We start from the raw sequence: 10,424 nt of genomic DNA, 5'->3' as shown, positions 1-10,424 counted from the left end.
CGCACTTTACTTGATCCAGGTCTCGTGCCTTTCTCTCCCTCGCCTTGGCTAGCCTGAACAACTTCTTATCCCCGCCTTTGTCCTCTAGTTCTGCATATAGGCGTTCAAAAGCTACCGTTTTTGCTGCCGAAACTGCCAACTTTGCTTCCTTTCTCGAAATCTTATATATTTCGCTATTTGTCCACTTCTCCTTATCATCTTTGCGGTATACCAACTTCGTGTACGCCACCTTCTTTGTTTTGACCTTCCCTTGGACATCTCCATTCCACCACTAGTCCCCTTCGTTGCCCACCACGGCGACCTCTCGAGACTCCCAGAACATCTCTAGCTGCTTCCCTAATGCAGCTCGCCATCCTATCCCACATACTGCTCGTGTCCCCCCTACTCTCACAAGCCCCCATAGCCATCAACTTCTTCCCCATCTCCTGGGCATTCGAAAAAGTCAAACTCCCCCGTTAATAAGATCCTCGGGCCGGTCATCCACAACCCTAGAAAATTTTTTCTTCTTCCTAACAATCTCCAAATCCATCACCAAGAGCTTATCTTGGTCAAGGTTCTCACCCGGAATGACCTTGCTTGCTTTACAAAGACCTTTATCCTCTTTTCTAATATATATATATACCGTCTATATATATAGGTTATATATATATATGCTCCCTCTTCGGGAAACTGGGTTGGCTACCACCAATCCAAAAGTTTTAGCGAAATCCAGAAGTGAGACTCCTCCTCCATTCCTGACTCCGAAGTCTAAACCTCCATGCTCATCATCATAACCCCTCGAGGTTGACCCGATGTATCTATTGAAATCTCTTCATATGAATAATTTCTCGGTGGGCGGTATACCTCCCACCATTTCGTCTAAATCCTCCCAAAAGTGCCTCTTCTCCTCCTCGTCCAATTGATTGAGCTTGTGGCGCGTAAGCATTAATAATGTTTAAGGTAAACCCTCCATTATTAGTGATGAATTCTTGAATTTAACAGTTAGGGTTTATACCCAAAATTAGGGGTTTTGTTTGGATTTTGAACTTGGATGAATCCTTGAGTTAATTTAGAAATTAGTTGATGGGTTTTGATCAACTAGTGTTTAATTGGATAATTTACCCTCGAATTTTCCGTTTTGCCCTTGTGGGCCCCGGTTCCCCAAATTCTAGGATTGGTTTTGACCCAATTTGAATGATAGCAATATAGGTATCGATCTTCATGATTTCTAATCTAGATTTCAAATATGACTAGACTTTCTTGATCTCGAGGCTCGAAGGAAAGGAAAGGCTAAGGAGTGATTGTTGGTATTATTACTGTTCGGCATTCCAGGTAGGTTATGGCTTACCCTTGGTGAGAGTTCATGTAGCGAAGCATATATTTAGATAATATTGTCGGAGATAGTATGTAAACCTTTGGGTAAGAAGTAGGGTTAGATATTGTCTTAGGTTGGTCCCTGTTGTTTGATTGGGGTTGGCCACCCCGTTGTGTTGTGACTTGATTATTCTATTATTGTGGGCTTGATGCCACGTGATGATAGTAGATATTGGGGATTGTTGTTACATCTTGGTTGTGATATTGCAGTACCTTACTTGTTAATGTTGATACAAGGATAGTGTTCTATATGGCTTGTGTAATCTTCCATGATATTGTTGGCGTACCCATGTTTGGTATTTGTGATATTGATCGATTATTGAGGTTGACACATACATTGCATGCATTCTCATCCTTCATGATATACTATTAATACATTATTGATACTTGATGAAACACTGTGATGAGCTGGGCTCAGTCTGGATGAGAATGACGTGAGAGTCCGATATCCGATGCTTGTCTTGAAATCGTCGATTGAGTGAGTGCATGGACTCCGCGGGTCTCCCGGGGTGGTGCTGATGAAAATCCTCAGTGGGCAAAGATACGAAGTCTCGTCTGTCTATTGGGCAAAGATCCGGGACCAGTAGCATTTAGACTTCGCGAGTCACCCTGGGTTGTGCTACCAAGACGTGGAGGTTTCCGTCCGGACTACATGTGTACATAGCATTGCATTTGCACTTATACATCATTGCATTGCATTGCATTATGGGTTATATTGTGATGATCTGGTGATTTTCTTGTGTTGTTTGTTTTCAGATTAGATATATTGAGACTTGACACACTTGGGTTTAGAGTCTTCAACCTGGGTGATGGCGTGTACTTGGTTCTGAATTGCGTTTGACTTATACTTGTTGATTTATCTGCTTATCTTGCTTTATTGTCTGGATTATGTTAGCTAAACTTAGTCGGCCGATGATACCTACCAGTACTGTGGTTTTGTACTGACCTGCACTTGCTGCATTCTTTTATGAATGTAGAATTTCAGGTTGGATCTACTTCTATTTCTCATGGCTGATAGTCACCCCAAGAGTTGCTTAGAGTCTACAGGGTGAGCACGAGACGTCCGCCGCCTTGAAGATTCTTCTTATTTATGTCTTATTTCCTATTCCGAGACATATTCGGACTTGATGTATTATTGATATTCCAGACTTGTAGATTTTGGTTGGATGCTCTTATATGACCAGACCAGATACTGGGAATCATTTACTTCCGCATTTTCTTATTTGTATTATAATTGTGAGACTCTCGCTATTTTACTTCTTCCGCTATTTTCTATTATTTTGAATGTTGAGTTAAGGGTTCGCCTACCGAGGTGGAAAACGTAGGTGCCCGCACGACTTAGTAAAATTTGGTCGTGACAGCTCCACTGATAATTCAATATTTGATCGTTATCAGATGTTAAAGCATTTGTTCTATTCATTTATCTATTTATTCTCTAAGTCTTCTCCTTTTTTAGGGGTACTACATCAAAAGACAAATTCCTTCTTTCATATTTTATGTTAGATTCTGGCTTCCTAGTATTATACTGGAAGAGCTTGTTGAATCCTGGGGGATACACCCATACAAGAGTGAAATATCCTTAAGGACGGTGTCTTTGGACATGCCTCAAGCTTTGAAGAATTCTCTACAAGTGTTCTTGGTCAAGTTTTTTGTAAGATTTCCAACAATCTTAAGGATATTTCTAACTTTGTGTGTATATATATACAGGTATGTGTTCCAAGCTTTAATTTTTGCAATTTAATTGCGTCTAACTTCTGAATTAGCATGGTTGTTTAGTTTCTCTTTGGATCTTTAATAAATTAATTAAAGGGTAATTGAGAAAATTGGTACTCTTTTGAAGAAGTTATGTTACTATTAAATTATTTGATTTGCATATACTATCTACTTGTCTTCTGGAGAAAAAAAAAATGGTGTGTGGTGCATGATATTTGAGGAAGTTTAAGACTTTCATATTGGTAGATAAATTTATTTTAAAGAAATATTTGTATTTGGAGTAGACCTTGAAGCAACGACTTATGCCTTGACAAAGGCTGATTATTATTATTCCCATATAATAGTTGGGATAAGATATCGTATTCAATGGTTTTGCTCCTTTCAACTTGAAGTACTTAAGGTTACTACTATTACTATGGTTTATGCGGAAGTCAAATTCTTAACTTTGTAGCTTTTACATTTAGAAAATTATACTTTGGTATTTGAAGACGAAAGTGAAATTGACATTAATGTAAGAATTTTTTCATGAGGTGAAACTTGATAAAACTGATTTATATGTCAAATGAGATGGTTTTCAGATTCTGCAAAACTAATTACCAATGGAAATAACAATTGATTTATGTGGGGCAAATTAAGCCATCATACTTCTAAATGTAGAAGAAAATTCGGAGAATCGATAATCCTGCTAAGGAAAAATAATTTGACTAAGCAGATGACATAATTGTGGCGGTCATTTCTCAAGCGAATCTTGTGGCTAATGTGAGAGATTGAGTGTTAGAAATTTTGGTGCTACTAAGCATCTTTGTGCTAACAAATAATTTTATGGTCTAAACCCAAGTTGAAGAAGAAAAATGATTTATTTATCTTGATGATTCAAGAACTTGAGTAGTACTTGAAACGAAAAAGTTCTTCTTAAACTCACTTTTGAAAAAAATAAATATTAGCATTAGCTGGGGTGATCCATAGTTTAAAATATTCGGGCCATTTTGATGTATTGTGGAGCTATTGTTTTTGGAAAAGTGTGAGTGAAGATATTATTTATGATAAGTTTGCATCAATCTAAACAACATATTTATAAGAGATGAATATCGTAATCATCATTTATTTGTGCTCACTGTTTTTAAATAAATTTCTTATGAGAAATTTGTAATATTTTTTATGAGTTATGAAAATATAAATCCCCTATCTTAAATTTTTTGAAGGGTTACGATGTGTTATTAGTTATAAAAATATTATCCCCCTTTTCTTAAATTTTTAAAATGTGGGGGTCATGGTGTTTTACTAAGAGTTTTGTTGAGAGAATTTTTGGAAAGTGATAATATGTCACGTGGTCTTGTTATTCAAAATGCTTTTGAAAACACATATTTGAGGAGATACTACAAATTATTTGATAATGAAATTAATTTTATTGTGGAAAAAATATATTTGAAAGGTACCACAATGATGATATTGAATGTGGATTTCCATTGTATTAGATGAATACAATGATGAAAATTGGATCTGTCATTCAGATGAGACAAAATTCACTAAAAACAGTGTTCACTTTTTGTGGGGGTGAAAAAAAAACATATAAATTGGCCAAGCAAAGCATAATCTCTGTTGACACCTAATTTTTGACCTCCTATAATTTATTTCAATCACTCAGAGTCCTTGGATAATAAACAAAATGAGCTGGGCATCTTGAAAGATTTAAATAATTTGTTATAAATTGTCCAAATCAATATTTCACTCCCTTAAATTGATAAAAGGGGATTTTCATGGCATCATAAATTTATTTAGAAATTAATGGGTGCTTTCATGATATTTTATGAGATGTTTGTTAAAGTTAATTTTTTAAAAAAAGGGAGAGAGAGAGAGAGAAAAGAAGGGTCTTTGTTTAGAAGATAATCATTTATTTAATTGTTTAAAATTGTCAAGAAATCAAAATTTTACAAATACTTTATTCCTTTTAATCCATAAAGTTTGACTAATTTAAGTAACTTGAGTGATTAACCATTTAACCCTCTAAATCTCTAATTTTTATATAATTGCATGATTTGTCAAAAAAAAAAAAACATAATTGCCCATAAATGTTTTAATTACGCTAATTAATTAATTAAGTGATAATTACTGCAAGTTGAGCCTTTTTTTATATATAAATATTTTGTCATGGCCACAATTAAATTAATCAGTTCATGATTTAAAGAAATTAGAGTCATTTTTGTAAAATTAGCCAGTCATTTTTGTAAAATTAGCCTATTAATAGTTTTATTTGAAATAACCAGTTCATTGGTTCAAATCTATTAAGGTCATTAATGTAATTTAATTTCAAAATTTACTAATTAGGCAAAAAAGGCCATAATTGAAATGATCAGTCAGATTAAGATTAATTAAGGCTGTGATTCGTAATTTTAAGCCCATTAACACAATTTGATCAATTTTTTAAACTATTTTAATAAAATGATTATGTCCTAATTTTTCCTATAATTAAAATTTCGTCAATTTTGATATTTATCTAAAAAAAAATAAATTATGCGTTCCAGGTATACATATATATACATCAAGTACACACACACACACACAGATATATATATATATACATAAGAGGTATATATAGAGGTATATATATGTGTATACACTTAGTGTATACATATATGTATAGGGCCCCTTTATAATGTTTTAAACTCGGACCGAGTCCAGCCCAAGACCAGGCTGAGACCCGGCCCAATTTGTTATATTAGATAAGAAGGGGTATACCCCCCTTTTACTTCATTTCCTTTTGTTTTGCGAAATCACCCCGCCCCTCACCCCGCTTCTCTCTCTTCCTCTTTGGTGAAACCTTAGCGCCGCCTTGAGATTTCATCATTTCTCTCCGCCAAAAATGGCAAGGTTGCAGAGCATAGCTGACAAACACAGCTATTGCATGCTTATTATGGTGAAAGAATTAAACGTTCGACCCGATTTCACGTTCTTTTTACCCAAACACGGTAATGAATCCTTGTTTTTACTCATTTTTTTAGATTTTTCAGTCAAAATTATGATTTTCTTTTGTTTTTAGATTATATTATTTATTATTCTTCGCAATTTCCTATTGATTCATGGCTGTTGGATCAAATCGACCCAAGAAGGGTTAGATCTGACCGCATGTGTGTTATACCTCTAGATCTGGGACGTTGATTTCATTTACTGAGTGTTTGGTTTTGGAAAAGGGTTTGTCCCACATCGTTCATTGTTAGTCTTGGTTGAACTTTTGGGGTTCTATAAATAGAATCCCACTCTCACAAAAAAAAAAAAAAAAAAAGGGAGCTCGGGAGAACAAGGAGAAAAATAGTGAGATAGAAAATATAGAGAAAAAATTAGAAAGTTGAAGAAGTTGGAAAATTTCAATTTTTAAAAAGCTTCTTAGTAAAAATGTTTAAATACCTTGACTGAAAATAGTTAGGGTTTTCTCAGTTCTAAAATATTTTCCTGCTTTATTTTATTTTTCATGTGGCTGAATTGTTGAGGTTAGAAGCAAAAAAGCTCCCAAATCCACTCTTTTCTTGGCTGCGCACATAAAAGGTAACCCTTGATTCATTCTTATTTTTTTACTTATTTAGAATTTGGTCTAGCCTAAGTTGTGTTTGCATTAGTTAGATTGCTTGTGGTTTGGTGCTTGCTAATGATGGTTCCTATTGCTAAAGGCTGCTCTATTTGGTTGTGTGTTTAACTTATGATTTACTTGAGGCAAAAATAGGAGAAACAGTGTGAATGTTATGTTGAAACTCATTGGAAAGTAGGCTGGTTGGAATTCTTGTTTGTTTGTTCATTTATGTGGTTGAAGTACCTTAAAAATTCATTTTTCCTTTTCCTTCCTTCTTGAAGTCATGTTAGTTTGTTAACTATAATCCTGTGTAGAACCAATGTAGTGAAGTTCAACCTATTTTCTTCTACTCAACTCCTAGGTATTGCTAAAAGGAAATGGGGCAGTTTACATGCTAGGTTAGATGAACATGAATAGATGTCACGACCCAAACCGAAGGGCCATGACGGGCACCTGACCGTACTAGCCAAGTACCTCCTGATGTACATAAAAACATAGGTGGGCTAATAGGGCTATCATATAATACTCTGAAATAGAATAGTCTGTAAATGCTCGACTGCAAACAATTTATGAAACAACAAGACTGGACATCATCTGACTATACATATTGTCTACAAGCCTCTACTGGAATACGTAATATAACATGGTCGGGACAGGGCCCCGCCATACCCATCCAATCTGTAGTCACAAAAGAAAGACTCCAAAAGACGTGGCAACTCTGAACAAAGGGAGCTCACCAATCAGTTGATATGTGGTCCTGCCTAATTGGGTGGTCTACCAGTCTGTCTATCTGTACTTGTAGGCATGAATGCAGTGCCCCCGGCAAAAGGGACGTCAGTACGAAACAATGTACCGAGAATGTAAGGCAATAAATAACTGAACTGAAAACGTAATAATCTGGAGGCCAAAGAATGCCCTGAATATATCACCTGACCTGTCTAATATGAAATGCAATATAATACTATCATATATCTCACTGATCAAGTGGCCAGGCAACTATAAAATCTCATTGACCAAGTGGCTAGGCAATCTATCTTACTGACCCGTCGGCCAGGCAATCTGCCTCACTGACCCATCGTCCAGGCAATTCTGTCTCATTGACCCATAGGCCAGGCATATCTGTCTCACTGACCAAGTGGCCAGGCTAAAGAAAATGTCTCACTGACCAAGTGGTCATGCTAAAGAAATTTATCACTAACCAAGTGGTTAGGCTAAAGAAAATATATGTCTCACTGACCAAGTGGTCAGGCTAAAGAAAATATATGTATATCATGCATATGCTGAAAAATACTGACACTGTAACATGTCTCTCCTATCTCTCTATAAACTTAAGGACATAGGGAGGGGATATGGCCCCTCAGATAAAATAACATAACATTCGGGAACTATGCAACAATATGACAAGCTCTACTTTGACAAATCTCTAGTCATTCGGTTCGTTACACTCTTACTACATATGGAATCATGCTAAGAAAAGAAGGAGCAGTCTTAACATACCTGGTCTTAGCTCAACGGCTCAAGAACTCAACTCGTATCTGCTCCTCGACCTATATGATAACAATAATGATACTATCGTTAACCATACAAACGATTCTCTTAATCGTATAACGAAAATTTAACTTATCCTAAAATAAAATATGCAGCATCTCCCCTGTTCTTCTCATTTTCCCCAACTCCATCTATCAACAACAACCAAAACAATCCAGCAAGTATATATATCAATAACAAGATACCATGTAGTAACAACAAGTCATAAACATTTCACGATGAGCGACCAGCTCGAATACGATTATCAAACACACTTCTCCAATCTTTTCTTTCCTTCAAAATACATATCAATGACAACAACAACAACAACAACAACAATATACTCAAGTTACTCCAACAATTTCCAGCCACAACACAACTTAGAATATTACCAAACAGTCAATACAACAACAACAACAACAACAACAACGTCAAATATGATTTCCTACTAACAATTCTATATTTCTCATTCGACAATTTAGCTATGACCCGGACGAACTTAAATATATCAAGAATAGGAGAATTATTACCTTATATGCCAAGAACTACTCTTCTTCAATCTTACTTTACTTTGATGGAAGCCCAAATTAAACCACGCCACAAACGGGACAACGAGATCAAAGTGGTAAGCATAGCCCACATGTTGTTCTTGAGAGAAATGATACTTTGCTTCTTCAAATTTGTATCTCACGTTGCTGTTTTGGTTATTGAAAGAGAGCAAAATGTTGTCCAGTTCTAATATCTCAGTAACTAACGTAGGAATAAGCAAAGAAATATGTATCTCCTTTGCATAGCTAAAATAAATTAATAATGCACCTATAATCATTTCTCAAGATAACATCTATCTCAACCAAAGTAAGGAGGTGATTTGTGCAACATATATAGTGGACCATGGGGTCCACTAATGAAAGCAATTCATATCTTAAAAGACACCTACCCATATTCTTGCTTAGTCAGTTTCAAAATATTGCCAAGAACCCACGTGTCAATCATAGCAATCAACTTAATGCTTATCCCCCTTTCTATTAATTCCACAATTAATCTTTACTCTCCTTTATTCCAATATTTAACCAATTATGCACATAATTAATTTTTTGATCTCAATCTACTTAAATAGTACTTATATATTCATTATTATACTCATGTGATATAGCACTAGTCCATAACCTCATCTGCCACACATAAAATATTATTTGCAATTATTGTAGTCACACTTTTTTGTCCTAAATCATTTCGGGACTTCAATCCCTGTATACACCGAGTTCTTGATTTTCATACTTGAATATGACCAAATCCTCCAAGCTCGGTAAATTTTCTCATGTTGGACTGTTCGATTTCCTAGTCCAAAAATATGGGATATTATAGCTTGGACCGTATTTTATTAAAATAAATTTCGAACCTCAACGAAACTTATTTTCTTCGATTTGTTTAACTTTTAATCCTTACGACATATCTGTACCATCACTCTAACCACCTATAAGTTTGGGAGATAATCTCATTTCCCTTTACTAATGTCATTTCACTCGCACGCTTTCTAATGCATGAAAATACGAGATGTAACAATAGAACACTTGTAATGTGTGCTTGTGTTTATAATTAGAAATCACATACCTTTTGCGAATCAGCCAGTGAACTACCCTCCTTTGTAAGGCAAAGTCTTTTATCAAGGTTTTCTTAATCATAAATGTTTTAACTTAACAATTGATTTGGATACAATTTTTGGTGTGTTCCCTTCTTTCAAAATAAATAAATACTTAATCATAAGTTGAATCTGTTTGCTGGTTCTCTGAAGATATAACAGTAGATTATTCCATTTTTCTTTTCCTTCCTTCTTAAATGACCTTACTCACATAGAATAGAGTAAAGATAGGATTAGTTAACAGTTTGCTTCTTTTATCAACTAATATTCAGATTTAAAATGGAATCAGGTTCAGTTTTGGTTTATGAATTGGTAAGCTATTGAAGGAAACACCTGTGATCATGTTCTCATCTAATGTAGGCCAGAGTGTGTGCTAATTGTCTATGATTTGTAGCAAATCCTAGAACTAATATGATTAAGGTGCTTGAGTATGAAATCTGTTTTTCTTTGGGTTGATCAAGGCTTTAATTTCTTGTTTGAACTTGTTGCTTAAAAATATAATGTCCATAACTTATTTTGTGTAGTCCATGTCACAAGTCCTTCATCTGAAAATGGTTTGTTCCTAAGTATCAAGAGTTTTGATAAAAAAATGAAAAGGAAGGGTCAACTTTAAACCTAAAAATTAAATCA

The sequence above is a fragment of the Lycium ferocissimum genome, chromosome 3 (assembly GCF_029784015.1).
Source record: "Lycium ferocissimum isolate CSIRO_LF1 chromosome 3, AGI_CSIRO_Lferr_CH_V1, whole genome shotgun sequence".
NCBI classification, from domain to species: Eukaryota; Viridiplantae; Streptophyta; class Magnoliopsida; order Solanales; family Solanaceae; genus Lycium; species Lycium ferocissimum.
Note: the sequence above shows the minus strand (reverse complement) of the source record.